Genomic DNA, 23,401 nt, shown 5'->3' with positions numbered 1-23,401 from the left:
ATAATAAATACCATGTGTATAAACTCAGTATACGCATTTCCCTTTTACTAAAAAAAAAAAAGTGGCTGGACGGCAATACGGCTCACTTGGCTAATCCTCTGCCTGTGGTGCCGGTACCCCTGGTTCTAGTCCCGGTTGGGACGGCGGGTTCTATCCTGGTTGCTCCTCTTCCATTCCAGCTCTCTGCTGTGGCCCAGGAAGGCAGTGGTGGATGGCCTAAGTGCTTGGGCCCTGCACCCTCATGGGAGACCAGGAGGAAGTACCTGGTTCCTGGCTTTGGATCGGCGCAGCACACTGACCATAGCGGCCATTTGCCAACAGAAGGAAGACCTTTCTCTCTGTTTCTTTTTCTCTCACTGTCTAACTCTGCCTGTCAAAAAAAAAAAAAAAAGTGGCTAACCCTCTCATCAATGACTCCGCATATTCCCAAATAAATTGCATCCTTTCACCTGCAAGAAGAAGAAGTCATTAAGCAATAGAACCTGAGAACCTTTAGATAAATTTGTCATGTAAAAGAAGACAGGCAGAGAATGGTACAAGCATGTCTGTTTTCCCAATAAGCTTTGGTAATATTTTCCTTAAGACATCATCTCCATCACAGAATTGAGTAAATTAACAGCTTGGTAATATTTAATTTTCTCAACTTTATGGTGATGGGTGAGACTTTACAGGAGTGAAGTGAGAAGTAGAGGAAAGAAGAGTGTTGAGTGCCTATGATGAATTCTCAAAGTGTAAAAACATGCATGAGACTACGTGCCTTTCTGTTCAGAGCAGCAGGCATCAGTTGTATGATCCCTGTGAACACAAAAGTTTTGGTTTGTGATTTTAGGGTACAGAGCTCCATTCCTGTTCCTCATACCAGTTTCAATAGGGGTTGTGGAAAACTCAACCACACTCCATGAATCAAACCTTTATTTAAGATGGTCACCTCTCTGGAGACACCAAATATAATAATCGGCTACACAGAGATTCAGACAACCTAGTAGTAACTGATACAATTAATTTAATTTGTAAAATTATTTACTATCTTTAGGTAATACATTTTAGAACATAATAGAAATTTTTCAAACTTAAGTCCACTGTTTAACAATACTTGTTGAAGGAAGATATAGTCTAGTAGCTTGAAAACACAAATATCTGAGTCTTGACCGGGAGGGTCCCTAGAGTCTTGCACCTTCAATCCTCTTAAAGTCCCTGAATCTCTATACTCTAAGTAGCTCACAGAGCCCTGATAAAAAGATCACTGCTCAAAAACAAAGGAAGTTACTTTATTAGTTCACACTATTTGCATCCATTTGCACATATTGTGAAAACCTCTGTGGGTAAAGTATTAGATAACTGCCATCAGTAAAGGTCAAAAAGTGAGCCAATAGCTTATTACATGATTACATTAAAATGATTCCTTTTCCAAAAGAAATTAAAAACTTAATGACATTTTTCTATCTGTCCTAGATTAAGAAAAAGTGTCCCATAACAAAGCCAGACTACAGTACTGAGCTGTGGTACTTACTGGAAGGTAACTACCAAGTCTATCAAGGACAGCTGAAGAAAAAGTACTACACGACACCGGTGTTGCCTAACCTACTTTGTCCACTACACGGTCAGCCATCCATAGGACATTCAGTGGTATCTTCTTTGATCTTAAAGATTTTTGAGAGAACTGCTCATTCATTTACTATTCATGTCTTATTTGCTTCTAAAAGAATCGAAGGGACTGAGCAAAGATTAAAAAGTACATGATATATTTATAACATTTTCTTTAAGAGACAGACCAAAAATATAGAAATTTGGAGTAGAGGGATTTAAAAATACATATCAATCTTAGTTTGTAATAAGATTTTCTAGATTCTATAGCATAGGGTTTTTCAAATTTCCTTTCTGAAGATTTCGTTTCTGCAACCTATTCTCTGTTAAGAATAGCAGATAAGAAATTGTAAAAGTTTCAGTTTTTAGTTACATTACTTGTAAAGCTACTGAAAAATTTAAATGAATGTTCTAGGAACACTGATTTCACATTAAGAAGATATATATGATTGCAGCATTTTCTTACAGTTAATTTGAAAACTTTGGATGATGAACCTGATTTTGTAAGTAGCTTGGGTGATTTAAAAATGCATATGAGGGGTTGGAGCTGTGGTGTAGAGGGGAAAACCGCAGCCTGCAGTGCCAGCATTCCATATGGGCACCACTTCTGATCCAATTCTCTGCTTGGCCTGGGAAAGCAGCAGAAGATGGCCCAGGTCCTTGGGTTCCTGCACCTGCGTGGGAGACCCAGAAGATGTTCCTGGCTCCTGGCTTCAGATGAGCACAGCTCCGGCCGTTGTAGCCAACTGGGGAGTGAACCAGTGGATGAGAAACTTCTCTGTCTCTCTCTGTCTCTCCTTCTTTCTCTGTTTAACTCTGACTTTCAAGTAAATAAATAAGTCTTTAAAAAATAAATAAATAAAAATGCATATGAAATTTTAACTTTATAATTACTTTGACAAATATAATTACTAGGACAACTTTGTAAGTAACCTTAACTTCTGGCCAAGCTTGTATTTTATATAAATATATATAGATATTATATATGGTTGTAAATTCATACACTTATCACATGAATGTCTTGCTATTCACAATATTCAATGCTTTATTCTTACATGCTAGGTTGGTAACTGTTTTGAAATTCTTTTAATATATATATCTTTATAAGGTAAAAAAAAAAAATGGTTCATACCATTTTCCCATAGATGATGACCAAAACAAAAATACTTTAGCTTACAGATTGAACCCAATTTAAAAAACAAAACAAGGTCAGAAGGTCTCATGCATAAATGATGAGCAACCCTCCCATTTGTCTGCTGGGAGTCAGAAGGTGACCAACAGTGTCAGCAGTGAAACTGCTGTTTGACAATTCCAGACCAATTCACCTTAGATGTCTGACACACTTCCTGTTTTAATTTACAAATTGAATGCTCAGATGGATCTTAGATTTAAATAGCTATAAGCCTTACGACACATGCTGATGAATCTGGGTACAGCATTCTGCACTTGATCTTAGCCAAAAGGTCAAGAAGTGATGGGGTACAGGATTCTGGGACTCCCTATGATTCAGGGCTACTTATGGAAACACTACTGCTAAAATGAAATCCAAGAGGCTTCATATGGAAATGTCTCTGACTTCAGTGTGTTATGGAACAGTTAAAGCTAAAACTCTTCAGTGGCATTTATGAAATATGGATAATTTTGCAGATAGCACACCTGAAGGACAATCTGTACTTACAGTTTAGAGAACACTGAAAAATGCCACATGATGTAAAGTGGCTTCTTTCTAATTTAAACATCTTTTCTCTATGTTTACTTGGAGAATGTTATCAAACATTAACGATTAGTAAAATCATTTGTCTCATAGCAACTGTAAATGTTATCAAACTAAAATTACAAGTGCAATTGGAAAGATAAATACACATCTGCTTGTTTTTACAGACTGTTAAATCTTCTCTTGGTAATATTTATGTGTATAAGGCATTTTACATACTTTCTGGAAACTCATATACATACATTGACCTGCACATATTTATTTCAACAATTCTTTCTTGAGCTCAAGAAAATATCAAAATTGCATACTTTCTTGAAATCAAATGAAGAGGTTACCTGAAAGCCATAAACTTTTCATTCTCCTACAACAGTTACTGACTACCTATCATGTGCCAAGCACTTGTAAATATTTTATACAGGTTATTTCATTTAATCCTTAAATACCTACAATAGTTAGTCTCTGAAAAGCAGGAGGATAATGAGGAGGCAGTAGAAGAAAGAAGAGGAAAAAAAGAGGAGGAGAGGGAAGGGAGGAGGAGAATAGAAGAGAGGAAAAAAGAGATTCAGGAGGAGGAGAGGATGGTGATGATGTCATCAGTCTTTAGAGTGAAGTAAAAGCCCCAAGGAACTACGCAAATTTATAGGATGCTAGAATTCCTCAATTCTAAAATAGAGATGTACCATTATATGCTTGGCAATAGTGGGTCATGATACATTCCATAGGATCTGTTTTTTAATTCCACTGATAACGAGTTGTCATCTTCATTTTGTGATCTAATCAAAATTCATCTTTCATTGTTTTCAAGTTATTTTTTATTTGAAGATTTATCTATTTATTTGAAATGCCGAGTGACACTGAGAGATCTTCTATCCTCTGGTTCACTTCCCCAAATGACCACAATGGACTGGCCCTAGCTGAAGGCAGGATCCAGGAACTCTACCCTAGTCTCCCATTTGGGTGACAGGGCAGAACTATTTGGGCCATCATCAGCTATATTCCCAGATGTATTAGCAGTGGGCAGGTTTGGAAGCAGAGCAGCCAGGACTTGAACCAGTACTCTGATAAAGGATAGTGCTGTTGCAGCTGGTCACTTAACCTGCTGCACAATAATGATGGTCCATTTACATATTGTTTGGTAAACAGAATGGCAGTGCTATCTAGAGAGGGTGTGGGCTAAGTACAGCATCTTCCTTTTTGCAAATTCATCATGGACCTCTACTAGTGTTAATATTTTAATATTTATAGACCAGATTCTGTTTTAAGAAACAAAATTCACAGGAGTGGGAATTTTGCATGGTGTTAAGATGGGGCAGATTCCTTTGTGGAGTGCCTGGGTTTGAGTGTGGGTTCTGCTGCTGAGTCTAGCTTCCTACTAATGCACACCCTGGGAAGCAATGGGAGGCAATAACTCCAGTAGTTGTGTCTCTGGATTGAATTCTTAGCTCTGACTTTGGTTTGCCCCAGTCCCTACTATTATGCACATTTGAGTAGTGAACCAGAGGATGGAAGATCCCACTTTCTCTATCTGTGTCTCTGCCTTTCCAATAAATAAATAAATTTAAAAAGTCATACTTTTATTTAAAAAAAAACCTTTATGTATCTGAAAGGTAGATTGACAGGGAGAGTAGGAGAGACAGAGAGACAAAGAGAGATCTTCCATTTGCTGGTTCATTTCCTCAAATGCCCACAACAACCGGAACTGGGTCAATCTGAAGCCAGGAGCCTGGAAACCTTTCTGGGTCTCCCCTGTGGGTGGCAGGGGTCCAAGTACCAGAGCCATAACCTGCTGCCCTCCAGGCACATTAGCAGGGAGCTGGAACTCAAACCAAGCACTCTGATATGGAATGAAGACATTAAAGATGTGACATAACCTGATTCATCACAATGCTTGACCCAAATCCTTTTTTTAATTAATTTTTTCCAATTATTCTTTATAACCAGGATTGTGACTGTTTTTTAGGCACCCATTTAGAAAAATGTGATGTTCTGATATCATCTTCCCCTTGTACTGAAGCAAAAGAAGAAAAAATCTGTTAGAAAGATTAAGGAATTGTCCTTAGTCATGTAAGTCACCCTTAATTTCTTCAGAAATCCCATTATTGAGAGAATTCTTGGAAAAGAAGACAGTCCCAGGAGTCTGACTCTGTCTTGACCACAACTGCACCAGCAGAACCTTTAGATCTAAAGATATAAGCAGATTGAAAATGAAAGCATAAAAAAGATATTCCAAGACAAAGCAGGAAATAAAAGAAGGCATTATAAATTTAAAAGTTTCAATGCACCATGAATATTGAACAATTATAAACATTTATGAACCAAAAACATACCATCAAAATTCATGAAGCAAAAACTGACAATATAAGGAGTAAGTACATATGTTTATAATAATCATCAGAGACCTCAGAATCCCACTGTTAATGAATTCAATGACAGAAAATAAGAAAACAGAATACTTGGGCAGACTCAACACACCAGCGCTGGAACGTGAGGTGAGCCGAACTTCAATAGCCCAAGACACCGGCAGGGAAGCAGAAAGAGGAGACTAGAGGGAACGAGGCTTGAAACTCTGTGGGGAAAAGTTCACCAGGCTAACTAGAAGAGAGAGAGAGAGAAAAAAAAGTGACTGATACGGACACGAGTTTCTTTCTCTCCGCTCACCTCTCAAAGGTGAGCAAGACAAAGAGCAGGCGCCATTTTGGACATACGTCATAAGCAGGGCGACCTCAGGTCTACACCAGCCCTGAGCCCAGCAGAAAAACCTGACTCTGGGGGGGGTGAAATAACAGGAGACTAGGATCTAACTTGGCAACCCAGTGGGAGACTGCAGGAGAATTGGAGCCCACACTGAGGGCAGCACAGATTCCCTGTGTAGTCCTTGGGAAAGAGCTTCCAATCTCAAGCTCCTGTGGGTATATCATTCGCCTGCTAACTACCTCCAATTCCATTCAGCTGTGCAGAATTACTTCCCTTTTGAATCAAAAAGAAAGAGATTTATCACGCCTAACCTGGGAGTGTCACCTTTGGCAAACCCTCAACCCTGAGGAACCAAACAGAGCTCTCAGCCACACTCATCTCAAGCCTCTAAAGCTCCATCGAAAGCCTTAATATAGAGTCATAGTATAACAAGAAAAAACACCACAGTGAAGAAATCAAATATCTCCAACATGCCAAACAACAAACGCAAAAACCAAGGTAACAAGAATAAGGAAGACACTATGACGCCCCCAAATGAAAAAAGACACCACCATTCAAGATTATGAAGATGATGAGATAGAAGAAACACAAGAAGCGGATCTCAAAAAATTGATAAGAACATTAAGAAGTTCTCAAAAACAAATTCTTGAACTACAGAAATCCTTCATGGACAAGATAGAAAATCTCTCTCGTGAAAATGAAATATTAAGGAGGAATCAAAATGAAATGAAACAACTAGTAGAACAAGAAACTGTGATAGTGACGAGAAATCATAATGAAATGAAGAATTCAATAGATCAAATGACAAACACATTAGAGAGCCTTAAAAACAGAATGGGTGAAGCAGAAGAGAGAATATCGGAATTAGAAGACAGAGAACAGGAAAGGACACAGGCAAACCAAAGAAAAGAAGAGGAAATTAGAAATCTAAAAAATATTGTTGGGAATCTACAGGATACTATTAAAAAACCTAACATTCGGGTTCTAGGAATTCCTGAAGCCATGGAGATGGAGAAAGGACTAGAAGGCATTTCCAGTGAGATACTAGCAGAAAATTTCACAGGTTTGGAGAAGGACAGAGACATCTTAGTACAGGAAGCTTATAGAACCCCTAATAAACATGATCAAAAGAGATCCTCACCAACTCATGTTGTAATCAAACTCACCACAGTGAAACATAAAGAAAAGATTCTAAATTGTGCAAGAGAGAAACGTCAGGTTACTCTCAGAGGATCTCCAATTAGACTTACAGCTGACTTCTCATCAGAAACCCTACAAGCTAGAAGGGAATGGTGAGACATAGTCCAGGTACTAAGAGAGAAAAACTGCCAGCCCAGAATATTATATCCTGCAAAGCTCTCATTTGTGAATGAAGGTGAAATAAAGACTTTTCATAGCAAACAGAAATTGAAAGAATTTGGTGCCACTCGTCCAGCCCTGCAAAAGATGCTTATAGATGTGTTACAAACAGAAACACAGAAACATGGTCATCAATATGAAAGAAGGTAAAGGAAGGAAACCTCACAGCAAAAGATCACAGGAAGCTCAATTTCTGTTTGACGTAGAATTAAACTCTGATGCTCTGTTAAAGCAATGTGTTAAAGTAATCTATTATGTTCTCTTGATGTCTCTTAAATTCTAATTGTTCAAAAACAGCTGCATTTTTATTAAGAGCTATGGGTTATTTAAATAAGTGCTTATTTTCAAAGATTTGAATAATCACCTTGTAACAATGATCAAATTTGGTCTATGTTATGTCATGATTTTAAGGAATCTTATTTCAAGCAGATATTTTGGATTTTGAGCCTTCTTGGCATTCTTGACAGGCATTCAAAAAATCAAACAATCTGTTACAAACAATCTGGACTCTAAAATTTCCAGTAAATCTTGGACTTTGGTTGTTCTAGTTTGGGCCCAACTGAAAAAATCGAAGGACCTATGTCTCTCATCTTATAGAGACACCAACTAATCAGGCTATTTGGATTATATTAGAAGTACTGTTAAGATGTGACGTGGTACTAAATTTTAAGTTTCTATAATGGAAAATGCTATTAATACAAATGTTTGAGAATTAAAAAGTCTAATGACTTGTGTTACTAGACATGATAGTTATCTTAATGAGAAAGCCCCAGAGGCCTAAAGGGTTAAATACTTGTAAAATCCTACAGGTGCTTTCAAAAATACTGTGAAGTAAGCAAGTGCCTCTTGTTGGTTGATGAGTTTATCATTTTAAACATGGCAACTTAAAGTCTTTTGTCATCCACAGTTATATATGATTTGCTGCTCATAAAACTAAAGCATTGTTGGTTCTGTGTTTAGTTGACCTCCAATAGGTTCCTATGGACTTTTTCCAGCCACTTCTATTGCATTCACTGCTTTGGGATGGCTCTGTAAACAGATGAAGCCAAAAATGTATTAACAGTACCAACTGAGAGAAAGTATGGTTCACTGAGGTTACTAAAAACAAAAATCAATTCAAATCAATTGGCAATCTACAAAAAGAGTTAAAGATTTTAAAAGCTAGTATTAAAATCGCTATATTGGTCTATTATGTTATGTTATATGTGTGTACATATTGTATGTCCAAATGGGAAAATTTTATTAACAATTTTATTTTAATTGGCTTATAGATAAGATTGTCCATAAATTTAAGCTGCTAATTAATCAAAGATACATTTTAATTCATTGACCTGAATATGTGTATCATATGTTTTAGACTTGTTGGTAGAAAGAAACTAAAAACATTTTATATGGTTGTGCTTAAGTTTACTGGTTAAACAAACTACACCATGTTAGATATTTAAGAGGTGTTTTCAAATATATGATTCTTAAAATTTATAGAAGGCATTGCATTGGACCTTCTGGTAAATGTTTTCTTTAGTTGTTATCTAATGGTTGAAACTGTTTGCTAAGTATTCATGTAATATTGCTATTGTCAGCAAGCGATCTAGGACTTGCTCCCTCATTTCTCTATTCTAAGCCCAACTTGTTCTTTCATTTCTCTATTCTCCTCAAGGTAGGAAACTAATTCTATTATGAAGGAATCTGTAGGAAGCACAATTTAATCTTCAGACCTTATAAAAGAGATGGCTAACATTTTTCTGTAATAGCATAGCCAAAATAAGAGCTTAAATTATAATCTCATCGCTAGATTTACTTCGCCATCAGCGAAGTAAACAGTAAGTAGAAAAAACCTCCCTTTCAGACCAAAGGGAAAGAAAGTTTTAAAGTGGGAATATAATTTTCCTCATGGGCATTGTCTACCTTAGAAAACTACTACAGAACATGCCTGTGACTATAGACTTGTAGTTCAGGCCACAGAAGATTAGAGATGGGACACAGGCACTCCCTTGACTTGCATCCTCTGGTCTGCTTTAACAAAAACCAGGAGGAAAAGAAAGCTAGGCATCAGAAGCAATGGGTGGCAGGCCTATTAATGGCTGATCTGTACAGTGATCTGCCCTCAAGGAGACCCAACAGGCCAGTCCATTGCAGTGGCTTTCAATGTGGTAAGCCTGGGCTTCAGCAGAAGTCAACTTGTGAAGAGCCCTGGCAGCTCTGCCAAGACTTGATCACTGGAAATGGACCTGCCCTGGAGTCGAAGGATGCCCAGGTCAGAGCCACAGATCTTATTGGCTCTAAGCTGAAAAGCCCTTCACTCAGCCCAACTTGCAAAGTGACCACTGCAGCTGAGGGGATGGTCAAGTAGGGTCAGCAACATTGCAGGCAGAACTGTAAATTTCTTGTTAGAGATGCCCCCTGCCTTTACCTGGCCAGCTCTCCTCCCAGCCCAGCCAAGTAATGAAAGTCAACAGAGTGCCTTCCCCTAGGAGGTTCACACCTCCCTTACGATATACCCCATGTGAAGAGATAGATAGGTCTGGGCCTCTTAACTTACAAGGCCTAAAGCCCACCAGATTATTATCAAGCCCCTTCTATCAGGTTCTATTTGCCTCTCAATCAGAAAACTTAATTGTAGCTTAGACAGCACCTTTCTTAGCTCCTCTAATAATGACTCTGTCCTTTGTTCTAGACCCTGTCTAGCACATTTGGGCCTCATTCCTTTGTAATCATAACCTCTACTCTACCACCAATGGCTCTACTCCCAACCTGTGTGTACTGATGGTCCTCTTCCCCACTTAATGCTGTATAATTGTTCAGACCTGGTTAATGCCACTCTTAGGATCATTGGTTACTATCCTCACTCTGTCTTTTATGACCTTGTCTAAATATGATCAGAGTCGGTGAACTTGGAAGGCTTCCATAACCTTGGCAACTCATGACAAGAGCCTAGGGTGGTTACTGGCGCCATAAACTAGAGTGTCAATTTGTTGGGTCAACAACGGGAGTCACTGTGCACTTGCTCCTCATGTGGGATCTCTGTCCTTAATGTGCTGTATATTGTGATTTAATGCTATAACTAGTACTCAAACAGTATGTTTCACTTTGTGTTTCTATGTGAATGCAAACTGTTGAAATCTTTACTTAATATATACTAAATTGATCTTCTGTATATAAAGAGAATTGAAAATGAATCTTGATGTGAATGGAAGGGGAGAGGGAGCAGAAGAGGGGAGGGTTGCGGGTGGGAGGGAAGTTATAGGAGGGGAAGCCGTTGTAATATATAAGCTGTACATTGGAAATTTATATTCATTAAATAAAAGTTAAAAAAAAAACCAGAATACTTAACAAAATAAACTAACTAGATCTATCAAATGTATATGAAATACTCTATCCTGCAAGAATAGACAGTAAGTGGAAGATACTATGGCGATTTCCCAAAAACTTAAAAACAGAAATTATCATAAGATACAGCCATTACACTTCTGGGTATATTACCAAGGTAACTGAATGCAGTCTAGAAGAAATACTTATATACTCCTGTTCCTAGCAGCATCATTCCCAATGTGTAAAACATGGAAGCAAACATGAGGCAATTGATGGATTAATGCTTAAACAAAATGTGGTGTTTCTACAATGGTATAGTACTGTCTGAAAAAGGAAGGGAATCCTGACGATGCTACAAGATAGATGAAACTTGAGGACATTAATTTAAATGAACTGAGCCAGTCATAAAAAGACAAAAGGTGTACAATTTCACTTATATGATGTACTGAGAGGAGTCAAATCACATAGACAGAAGGTAGAATGGTGGTTGGCAGAAGCTGGGGGAAGAGGTATAAGGCAGTTAGTGTTCAATAGGCACAGAGTTTCTGTTTCACAAGATGAAAAGAGTTGTAAAGATGGATGGTAGAGATGGTTGTACAATATCATGAATGAATTTAGTACCATTGACTCTGCACTGAAAATTACCTGATGGTAAATTTTACGTTATATGCTTTTTTTACAGGCAGAGTGGACAGTGAGAGAAAGAGACAGAGAAAGGTCTTCCTTTGCTGTTGGTTCACCCTCCAATGACTGCTGCAGCTGGCACACCACGCTGATCCGAAGGCAAGAGCCAGGTGCTTCTCCTGGTCTCCCATGGGGTGCAGGGCCCAAGCATTGGGCCATCCTCCACTGTACTCCCAGGCCACAGCAGAGAGCTGGCCTGGAAGAGGGGCAACAGGGGCAGAATCCGGCACCCCGACCGGGACTAGAACCTGGTGTGCTGGCGCCGCAAGGCGGAGGATTAGCCTGTTGAGCCACGGCGCCATCTGCATTACATGCATTTCACTACAACATAAAAAGTTGGAGGGGCTGGCAGTGTGGTGCAGTAGGTTAAGCTGCCACCTTCAATGCTGGCAATCTCATGTGGGTGTTGGTTTGAATCCTGGCTGCTCTGCTTCCAATCTAGCTCTCTGTTTAATGTGCATAGGAAAGAAGTAAGTTATCCCAAGTCTTTGGATCCTTGAACCCAGGTGGGAGACTTGAATGAAGCTACTGGCTTTCTGGCTTCAGCCTGGTCAATCCATGGCCATTGTGGACATCTGGGGAGTGAACCAGCAGATGGAATATCTGTCCCTCTCTCTCTATAACTCCACCTTTCAAATAAATAAACAAATCATTTTTTAAAAAACGGAAAGAAAAATATAATCCAATAATAATTTAATGCAGGAGCTCTGAAAGGGTATAACCGTGGACAGAGTCTGTAACTTGGTAAGCTTGGTTTGTATTAAAAGAAACCCTCGATTAGATGGCTTAAACAACAGAAATTTGTTTCTTACATAGCTAGAGGCTGGGAATTTGAGATCAGGGTGCCAGTGTGATTGGTTTCTGTTATATGTTGTCTTTCTGGCTTGTACACACCATCTTCTCACTGCATCTTTATATAACAGAGAGAGAGAGAGAGAGAGAAAAGGGTGAAGGCTTCAATATAGGAATCTGCAAGGGAGGAGGGGACCCAATTCAGCCCATAGCAATCTATTTTCATTTATTTAATTTAATACTAAACTCCCCACCCTAAACATCCAATAGAAGAGATAGTATAAGGTGATGCTATGCTAGTAATATCAACATTTAAGCAAATCACCAAGATGAAATTTTTTAAAGTCTACTTTTCCCTTGAATTTTTAATGGATGATAAAGAAATGTCTATATACAAAAAGTAGGTTGTGTCATGACAAAAGCACAAGCTTTAGAAACACTGTAGGTGGTTTTGAACCCCCTTTCATTATTTACTATGGTACACTGGGAAAATCAATTATTCTATTGAAGCCTCAGTGTCTTCATCAGCAATGCAGAGATGATGGCCAAAGTTCTCAGAAGGTTGTCATGACTATTAAATGAGATAATACTACAGAAACTTAGTATGATACCTTACATAGTAAGTCCTCCATTAACATCAGGTATGCTTATAGGAGACAAGAAGACTTTACTTCGCAAAATAGCAAACAGATGTTTATCCATTCCAAAGAGAAGGGAGAGAGAACAAGTGGTAAATCAAATCCATTACACAACTCTAAGGTGCCATGATCTTTGCCACACAGCTTATGGACAACATCTCATTTCCTTGACATCACTTTGTGAGACAGGAATCATTACTTTCATTTTTACAGATGGAAAAATGGGGCTCAGTAGAGTTAAGCAACTGAGAAGCACAGACTGAACAATTCGGAGTCAGGTTTGTTAAATTCCAAAGTCACACAGTGTTTCCACAATGACATTATGTTTTCCTCCATAGAGAAGGGAAAATTTACATATATTAAACCATATCATGTTTAAGTAAATTTGAAAATTATTTAATTGGCATATACCTGAGAAATGCCTCACCACCTTTTGCATCTGGATTTGGAGTTCATTCACACCCACTTCCTCACAGGGCTGCATCTGGACCCCTTAGGGTTGTGGCCAACTCTCAGCCAGCTGGTTTGCATACACTCCCAGGGCTGTTCTTAGAGGCCTGTCACTTTAAGAAGCTTTAGATAGGCTGGGGTAGCAGTCAGGACTGAGAAAGGGCTCTAAATGATGACTCTTCTGATGTCTACTTGTTCCCATCTCTGTAACAGATTCCAGACTGTCAACTGTAGCCCCTTCTAACAACAGTGTCCACTGCCTGGTCGACCGAACTTCCACGCTGGGTCACTGTTAATTTTTCCTACTGATTCTACTACTTTGGCCCCTTGCATTCAATAACTGATTTCTTTTTGACAATTTTCTTTTTTATTTATATTAGGTGAACAAACTTCATGTATTTATATGTACAGAATTAGAAACATAGTGATACTTTCTCCCCTCCTCCTGCCCACTCTCCTAATTTCCCTCTTCCTTCCTTTCTTAATTCTTTAATTTTTATAATACACTCAGTTTATTTTATAATCATAAGATTAATCCTCCACTAAGTAAAATAGTCAACAAAAATTAAGAAAAAAAAAAGCCCATTGTTCCAGAACAGTAGAGACAACGGCTGTAAACAGTAATAATTCTCAAAATATCAATTTCGCTAATATGTATTACACTGTTTTGTACCAGTAACTGTGTTTTGCTTCTGACAAGTGGAGGAATCCTAAATCTTGATGGCAAACACTTGCTACTTGCCTCTTCTGCCCTCTGCTGACCATAACTGGAAGTTATGCTTCACTTTTCAGGCCCTTGTCTCATGGCAGGTACTTCAGTGAGATGAATGAGGCCCGGCATGACAAATTCGAAGGAGTGCTAAAACACCAAGTAGAATAAATAATATTTTGATGAAATACCTGAAAATTTTAAAATAATTCTAAAAAATGATAATGATAGTCAAATGCACACTGAAACAGTAGTTCTAGCTTTTGTGTATATAGGCCCTGTGATCCATACTACAGTATGGATAAACCCTTCCCATCATTCATATGGATCAAAAAAAGACTCACAAAATTTAGGAATCATCAGTGAAAATTTGAACATTAAGGTGGAACACTATAAGAATTAAATCCTTAAGAAAGCAGTTAATTAAGAGAACAGAAGAAAAACTGATTTATTTTTAAAGTTACTTCTTCAGCGCTCAGAAGATAAAAGAATAGAAGATAGAATGTTTTATGTTTCATTTCTTGGAAATCAACATTATCATTAGCTGAGCAATAATTTATTAGAAGAGCTTAGAGATGAGTTTAATGAATCCCATTTCATCTGACAATTTGGATGCATCATTCAGTTTTCATGTCATAAAATTACATGTTTTTCCTTAACTGGTAGACTCATGCTATTTGGCCCAACAGTAAAGGGTAATTTAGTAATTGGAATAAAATAAATGCTATTTAAATTTATAGAGTGGAGTGAACATGTAAACAAAGCATGGAAGACAATATCTATGAGAGAGAATCTGACTAGTATTAATACTGATACCATTAAAAAGGGACTGTGGGGGCTGGCGCCGTGGCTCACTTGGTTAATCCTCCGCCTGTGGTGTGCACTGAAATCCCATATGGGCGCCAGTTTCTAGTCCTGGTTGCTCCTCTTCTAGTCCAGCTCTCTGCTGTGGCCCGGGAGGGCAGTGGAGGATGGCCCTAGTGCTTGGGCTCCTGAACCTGCATGGGAAACCAGGAAGAAGCACCTGGCTCCTGGCTTCGGGTTGGTGCAGCACCAGCCGTAGCGACCATTTGGGGAGTGAACCAACGGAAGGAAGACCTTTCTCTCTGTCTCTCTCGCTCTCTCTCTCTCACTATCTATAACTCTACCTGTCAAATAAAAAAAAAAAAAAAAAGGGACTGTGAAGTTAGCAAAGAGATATAGAAGGTAATGTCAGACACAAATGTTTTCTCCTTATATGGCAAAGAATTGGGATATACTAAAATTGATGTAACAAATTATAGAGTTTAAACATACTCTTTCAAATGACAATAACCACCAGAACAAAAATAATATGACTAAGAAATACTACAAGTAAAGAGATAAGGAAATACAACAAGTCTCTCATCTTTCAATAGCTACTCCTTGCTATGGTTTGAATGTCTCACCCAAAATCATGTGCTGGAAACTCAATGCCAGATGCAAGAGTGTTCTGAGGTGGAGTCTACTAGGAGGCTTTTTGGTCATGATGTCTCTGCATTCATAAACAGATTAACATCCTTTTCTCAGGAGTGGTTTCCTATTCTAGGAATGAGATATTATAAACCTGAGTTCAGCCCTGTTTTGTTCTGTGTTGACTGCTGACTGATCCTTTGCCTTTCCTCATTCTTCTATGCTTAGCATCAAGAAGATCCTCATCTGATGTGGCCCCACAATCTTGGACATTCCAACCTCCAAAACCACGAGCCAAAGAAATTTCTAATGCCTATAAATCACCCAGCATGTGGTATTCTGTTTTAGCAGCACAGGAAGGACTAAGACATTATCTAAATTAAAAATCAAGAAGTTGGAGTATGAATATATGCTTAGAAATATGGCAATGATTACCAACAGAACAAAAGATGTTTTAAGATATGGAGCTAAATTAGAAGTAAAGGGTGGGGGAAAAAAGTTAGGGAACTTACTTTTCACTGTTTGATTTTTTTCATGTGTGTGTATTCATTTTACCCTATAAAAGTTAAAAATAAGAAAAAGACAAAAACAAAAAAGCAAGATTTCTGCAGTTGCAGCTCTTGGCTCTACTTCCCAAGTCCCCTGCACATCATTCTCACTCCAGCTACAGCCACTCTCCTTATACTAATAGTCATACCCGACTAAGATAGGAGGGAGTAAAGGAGGGCAACAGAAGACATTTCTGCCTGAGGTCCATATTTCCTGGTGCCTGTTTATCTTATACTCATGTTTTCTATGGTTGAAACTTTTGAAATACTAACTTTTGATTCTTTTAATCCATAATATCTAGGCTCTCCTTAATGTCTGACTAAATGCAGTGGATGTGTTCTTTCTTGACAAGAGTAACCTCGACTTTCTGGCCATTTCTGTGGTCCTGCTATTTCAATTAAAAACAACAAAAATAAAAACAAACAAACTCAACCATGGTCCATTTCTGGCCACCTGAGACAAACCTGATGTATCTAAGTAGGAATGAAAAGTCAATGAAAGAGTGATGAAATTTATAAGAGTAAATAAAATGCTATCTATTATTAAGTTAAAACACTACTGAGGGAGTAGGATGATCATTACTCCTTTTCTCATGTTTTCACATAGAAAAGTGAATTTCACTCTCCTGGAGAGAACATATCTGGAGGAATGTGAGACTGAAGGTTTTCTTTAGACTAACAACAATCCTGCACTGAAGTGCTGAAAGCAGGAGAAACTAGACATGAGGAAATGAAAACAGAAAAAGGAATAATGTCCGGCGCCGTGGCTCAACAGGCTAATCCTCCACCTTGCGGCGCCGGCACACCGGGTTCTAGTCCCGGTCGGGGCACCGATCCTGTCCCGGTTGCCCCTCTTCCAGGCCAGCTCTCTGCTGTGGCCCGGGAGTGCAGTGGAGGATGGCCCAAGTGCTTGGGTCCTGCACCCCATGGGAGACCAGGAGAAGCACCTGGCTCCTGCCATCGGAACAGCGCGGTGCGCCGGCCGCAGCGCGCTACCGCGGCGGCCATTGGAGGGTGAACCAACGGCAAAAAGGAAGACCTTTCTCTCTGTCTCTCTATCACTGTCCACTCTGCCTGTCAAAAAAAAAAAAAAAAAAAAAAAGAAAAAGGAATAATGTCTCACATGCTCAGGGACATGCATGAGGAATTTCCAAGAAGCATCAATACCACCAGACACACACAGAACTCAGATGAACATATGGAACTACAACTGCTCATGGGCAATATGGGCTCAGTGGATATAGATTACAAGATGCACCACTGCACTAGGGCAACAGAATGGTCTTCCATGAGGCTGGAACCCAGTGATACTCAGGTCCTTGCTGGCTACAATACATAGACTACTAATCATTTACCATCCAAGAGATTATTACATCACTTACCTAATTCTGGTACCATAACTTTGCCTGTGATAACATCTATAGTGGAACTGTAGTTTCTTTTGTGACTGCTGATCCCTTGGATGGGTGAGCAAAGTAGGGAATTTAATTAACTTCATGTTGAAGAGACTAAAGAAGCTAAGTCCATTCCAATGAAAGACATACCAGAATACAGCTGCAGTTAAAGGAGCCCAGATATCTGATTAAGACTCTGCATAGACTAAGCCACTTGTATAAAACTGGGAATCAAAATATTGGCACTGAGTCCTATAGGCTTTTTTTTTTTTATAAAGGAATGCAATTTAGAGGGAGTTTAAAAATGAAATATTTATATTCAACTGTGGAATGTTTTTATATTGTTGACCTATCCTTTACATTCATTGAGAGTCTGGTGAGTTACTTTCAACAGTATGACTAGGCATAATTAGTGAGAAGGAATATGAAAGGAATTAATTCTAAGCTTTGGGTCCTACATGGAGTCCTGTGTAACTTATGTTACCTAGGGTCTTCTGTGAGCTAAAAGCAAAATACCCATCAGCAGCTCCACTGGAATTAGTGCAGAAAGAGGATTTAGAAAAAGGAGAAGACATCAGTCATGTGGGCAAGCACATTGTCTGCTGGGAGGAAAAGCCCGCCCAGGATCAATTCTAATTGCTTGTTGAGTTCATTGGGATATGATACTAGCTCCCAAACTTCCTTCATGATTTTGCTATATCTGACCAAACCTTATACTAGTACCTGTATGTTTGTCCTGAAATATTCAGTGTATTTTTGAATGCAGATTTATATATATTATATATAATATGTGTTATATATGTATATTTATATAATTATAAAAAATGTGTGATGCCTGTCAGCTTACTACGTCAAATCCACTTAAACAAAGCCAATGAGACACACACTGCCATGTGCTGAGAAAAGACCAAGCGGGCAAGTGCTAGAAAGAAAGTTTGACACTGCGCTCTGGGTTTCCATTCCAATGCTGAAGACAGAAAATGGTACTTGAACATTCTTTTTCCACCTGGCATTTCACTCCATCTCAAGCAGCAATGGAAGTTTTTTAAAAATTCCTAGGGCTCAAGCACAGGGCTTTCTACTCCTTCCTTTGGCAGTTCAGCATACAGGGCTCACTTCCAGGCTGGGCATGAGCTGGAGAACAAAGACTTGAGCTGTCTTACTATTCCATCTGTGACTATGGGATGCTGAGTTCACACAGGAAGAGGAGCTTCCTATTGCTGCCTTTGGTCTAAGCCTTAATATCCCACTCAGCTTTACTAGGGAAACCTTTAATTTGGATTATAATATATTAATTTCTATCTCATTCTTTTTCCTTTCTCAAATTGATTAAAACAGTTAAAGTAGAAGTGTTAGAAGGATAACATGTTACAAATCACAATACATAATTTGGTTACCAAAAAAACTGATAGAATAATAAAATGTTTATGGAAAAAAAGCAGTACTGCTATATAACAACATTTCATGTGTTTATCAACATTTACGGAAAGCTTCTAATTATTTAAGTTACTACAGTTTGATACTCAAATAATGTCATTACATGTTCTTATTTCTTTAATGGGAGAGTCTTTATTAATGATTCAATTTCCATCTTGGCTATAGGTCTGATTAGGTTTTCTATGTCTTCATGGCTCAATATAGGTAGGTTGTATGTGTCCAGGAATCTGTCCATTTCTTCAAGTTTTCAGTTTGTTGGCATACAGTTCTTTGCAGTAATTTCTGAAATTATTTTATTTCTGTGGTGTCTTGTTACATTTCCTCTTTCATCTCTACTATTATTAATTTGGGTCTTCTCTCTCTCTCTTTTTTTTTTCTTGTTTAGTGGTGCCAATGTGTGTCAATTTTGTTTATTTTTTTAAAAAAACAGCTCTCCATTTTGCTGATATTTTGCATTGTTTTGGTTTCAACTTTGTTGATTTCTTTACTAATTTTAATCATTTCTTTTATCCTACTAGTTTTGGGTTTGGTTTGCTCTCGTTTTTCTAGATGCTTGAGATGCATTGATAGTTCATTTATTTGGTGCCTTTCCAATTTCTTGATGTAGGCACCAACTGCTATAAACATTCTTCTTACTGCTTTTGCTGTATCCCCTAAGTTTTGATATGTTGTATTGGCATGTTCTTTTGTTTCCAAAAAATTTTTTATTTCTCTTTTAATTTCTTCAATGACCCACTGTCCATTCAGGAGCATGTTGTTCAGTCTCCATGTGTTGGCATATGTTCTAGATATTCTTGGGTAGCGGATTCCCAGCTTCATTCCATTGTGGGCTGAGATGTTGCATGGTATGATTTAAAATTTTTTTTTTTTTTAATTTCCTGAGACTTGCTTTATGGCCTAGCATGTGGTCAATCCTAGAGAAAGTTCCATGCACTGGTGAAAAACAAAGTGTATTCTGCACTTGTAGGATGAAAAGTTCTGTAGATATCTGTTAGGTCCATTTGGTCTATAGTGTCAATTAACTACTGTTTCCTTGCTGATTTTCTGTCTGGTTGATCTGCCCATTGCTGAAAGTGGGGTCTATGTCTCCTTTTGGAACCCTTAACATTTCTTTTAAATAGCCAGGTGCCCTGTAATTAGGTGTATATCATTTATAATAGCTACATCCTATAATCCTTAATCATTAAATAGTACCCTACTTAGTCTCAAAAACTGTGTTAAAGTCTATTTTATCTATCTTGGGGCCAGCGCTGTGGCATAGTGAGTAGAGCCACTTCCTGCTGTGCTGGCATCCCATGTGGGCATGGATTCATGTCCCAGATGCTGCTCCACTTCTGATCTAGCTCTCTGCTGCGGCCTGCGAAAGCAGTGGAGGATGGCTTGGGTCCTTGGGCCCCTGCACTCATGTGGAGGACCCTGGAAGAGGCTCCTGGTTTCTGGATTTGGATCGGCACAGCTCTGGCCTTTGCAGCCAATTGGGGAATGAACCAGTGGATGGAAAACCTCTCTCTCTCTCTCTCTGCCTAACTCTGACTTTCAAATAAATAAATCTTGGGGGAAAAATCTACTTTATCTGATATTAGGATGGTGACACCAGCTCTTTTTTTGGTTTCTATTGGCATATAATATTTTTTTCCATCCTTTCACTTTCAGTCTGCATGCATTTTTATTGGTGAAATGTGTTTCTTGTAGGAAGCAAATAGAGGGGTTTTGTTTTTTAATCCATTCATCCAGTCTGTGTCTTTTAACTGGAGACTTGAGGCTATTTACATTCAAAGTGACTATTAATAAGTAACAAATTTGCCCTGACATTTTTCCAGAAATATTCCTATTTTTTACTTTGGATTTCCTTTGTACTTTTACTGGGAAGTTTTCTTTCTTTACCTTCTTCTGTAGTGATGATATGTTTCTGTGTTTCTGTATGCAGCACATCCTTAAAGCATCTATTCCGTCAATCTCTGTTTGTTATGGAGGGTCTTTAATTCACCTTCACTCATAAATGAGAGCTTTGAGGCATACAGTATTCTGGGTTGACAGTTTTGTTCTCTGAAAACTTGGAATATATCTCACCATTCTCTCCTAGCCTGTAGGGTTTCTGATGAGAAGTCTGCTGTGATTCTAATTGGAGATCCTCTGAAAGTAATCTGGCATTTCACTCCTGCACATTTTAGAACCTTTTCTTTATGTTTTACTGTGGACAGTTTTATTACAACGTATTGTGGTAAAGATCTTTTCTGGTCATGTCTATTAGGAGTTGTATGTGCTTCCTGTACTTGCATGTCCCTTCCTTTCTTCATATTAGGGAAGTTTTCTGTTACTATTTCACTAAAAAGGCCTTCTAATCTTTTCTCTATTTCCACACCTTCAGGAACTCCTAGAACCCGTATGTTGGGTTGCCTGATAGTATCCTATAGATTCCCAACATTGTTTTTCAGTTTTCTAATTTCTTCTTCTTGTTTTTTGTCTGACTTTATAATTTCCTGTGTTTGTCTTCTAAATTAGATATTCTTTCTTCTGCTTTGCCAATTCTGTTGTTAAGGCTTTCTACTGAATTTTTTATTTGTTCTATTGAATTCTTCATTTCCAAGATTTCATTTTGCTTTCTCTTTAAGATCTCAATTTCATGAGGGAAGTGTTCTTTAAGGTCATGTATGGACCTCATTAGTTCATGCCCTTATTCTGATTACTTCTAAATAATCCCATTTCTGGCATTTCTTGAATCTCTTCATCTTCACAATCTAGTACTGAAGTGTTGTATTCTTTTGGGGGCATCATGTTGTGTTCTTTATTCCTGTTTCTTGTATTGGTGTGTTTATTATTCAGCATTTGTGGAGATACTCGTTGGTTTCCTCTTTGTTCTTTTTGTTTTGTTTTGTTTTGCTGTGGTGGCTTTTATCTTTGGACTATGTTTCTGTGTGTTAGTGGAATGTTTGCTTTCAGTGAATACCTAAAGGTGTGTGGTGAGTGTGGCCAGGGAGCTCTGTTCAGTGCTCCAGAGTGAAGGGAGTGTTAAAGTGATACCTAGGTTGGGCATAGTAAGTTTTTTTTTTTTTTTTTTTTTTTTTTTTTTTTAAATCAGAGGGGAGGTATGTTCTGCTCTGTTGGCATAGGCTCAGGTCACTTTCTCTCCTCAAAAGGACACTAGTGCCTGGGCACTAGCCCCAGTGGGTTTAATATTCATCCATACTTCCTCAAGGACTGACCACATAAAGGATCTATGCTATCCTCAGTGTAAGCAGATTCCCCAGCAATGTCCCTTACCAGGGAACCATGGAGCCCTGAGCATATGGAGCCTCTCACAGTGACTGACCAAAGTCCCAGCCACAGCCTAAGCCTTCCTACGCAGCCTGAGTTTTTTCACATTCCTGGCACACAAGTCATGAGCACCCAGTCCCAACAGTTCTCTCTGCCGGACTCAGAAGTTTCTAGTTGGCTGGATGCTGGTCACAAACACGAGCAGGCACAGCTGTTACATATGTTCAAAATGGCACCTGCTTTCTATCAGCTTGTTACAGAGTGCCATATCAGGATGATTGAGGGGAGAGAAACATTCTCCCCCTTTTCTCCTCCTCTAGTTTGGCAGGTACACTATCCCCCACAGGGCTCCAATGAAGTCCCTCCAGGCTTTCCCTGTGCCTTTATCACCAGTGCTTGGGCTGCTGCAGTCTGGTCTCACCTCTCTCAAAGCTGGTGCAGAGTCTCAGGTGCTGGGGTCCTCATTTGTGTGTGGCCACACCCTCCATGTAGGTCTGCTGTGTCCCTCCAACCTGTGTGGCATTTCCTCTGTCATTTCCTAACTCTTCCCTGGTACTGCACTCTTGCCACTTCTTAAAAACTATCTTCTCCTAGACTAGAGCAATAAGCTCCCTTCCTACTCTGCCACTGTAATCTAATCCCTCATTTAAACTTGGAAGTGAGATTTGTCTTCTTGTAGGTAAGTTTGTGTCTACAGGAGCAAAGTGACTCTCCTTTGTCCACTAGTCTTGGAGAGGCAATGAGTCAGTAGAATATGGGATATAGACTTGTTCCTGGGAATGGATTTTGGATGTTTGAAGTTGGGAAAATTACCTCATCTTCTTGAGGTTGTCTCATTTCTTGCACCTATAAATGGGAAGAATGATTCTTAAAGACTTGTGGTGAAGATTGAGAGAATATATGTAATAAATTAATGTGATGCCAGAACCCCTCCATGCTCAGAAATTGACTCAATATACTCAGTAAGGATTCTCTCCAGATAATGTTTCTTCATGGTTCTGCCGGCTGGTTCATTGGGTATCAGAAAGATTTTCAAACGTTCAGTCTGTAATCAGTCTTCTGCCTATACTCTTTTCCCTTGTAGGCTCTGTATTGAGGTTCTTCAGCTGTTCTGCACACCAGAGGACTCATCATTTTGGTCTGACTTTGCCACTTCCTTCATCTCATGACTCTTCCCATTTTCCATCACCAGTCTCCAAGAACACAGCTTGTGGCCCAAGTCTCCCACTTCCTCATCAATCCCTGTCTTCATTCACTCAAAGGAGCCAGTAGAACATGTGTGAAGCCCAATCTTAGTGCCTGTGTCTGTGGAATTCCTTTCCCAGACCTGGAAGATGTACACTCTACAAACTGTTTTTACAGAGCTATACTATTACTGCTACAAACACAATGATCTAAGAGTT

This window comes from Lepus europaeus, chromosome 8, assembly GCF_033115175.1.
Source record: "Lepus europaeus isolate LE1 chromosome 8, mLepTim1.pri, whole genome shotgun sequence".
In the NCBI taxonomy this organism is placed as follows: Eukaryota; Metazoa; Chordata; class Mammalia; order Lagomorpha; family Leporidae; genus Lepus; species Lepus europaeus.
This window is presented reverse-complemented; position numbering follows the sequence as displayed.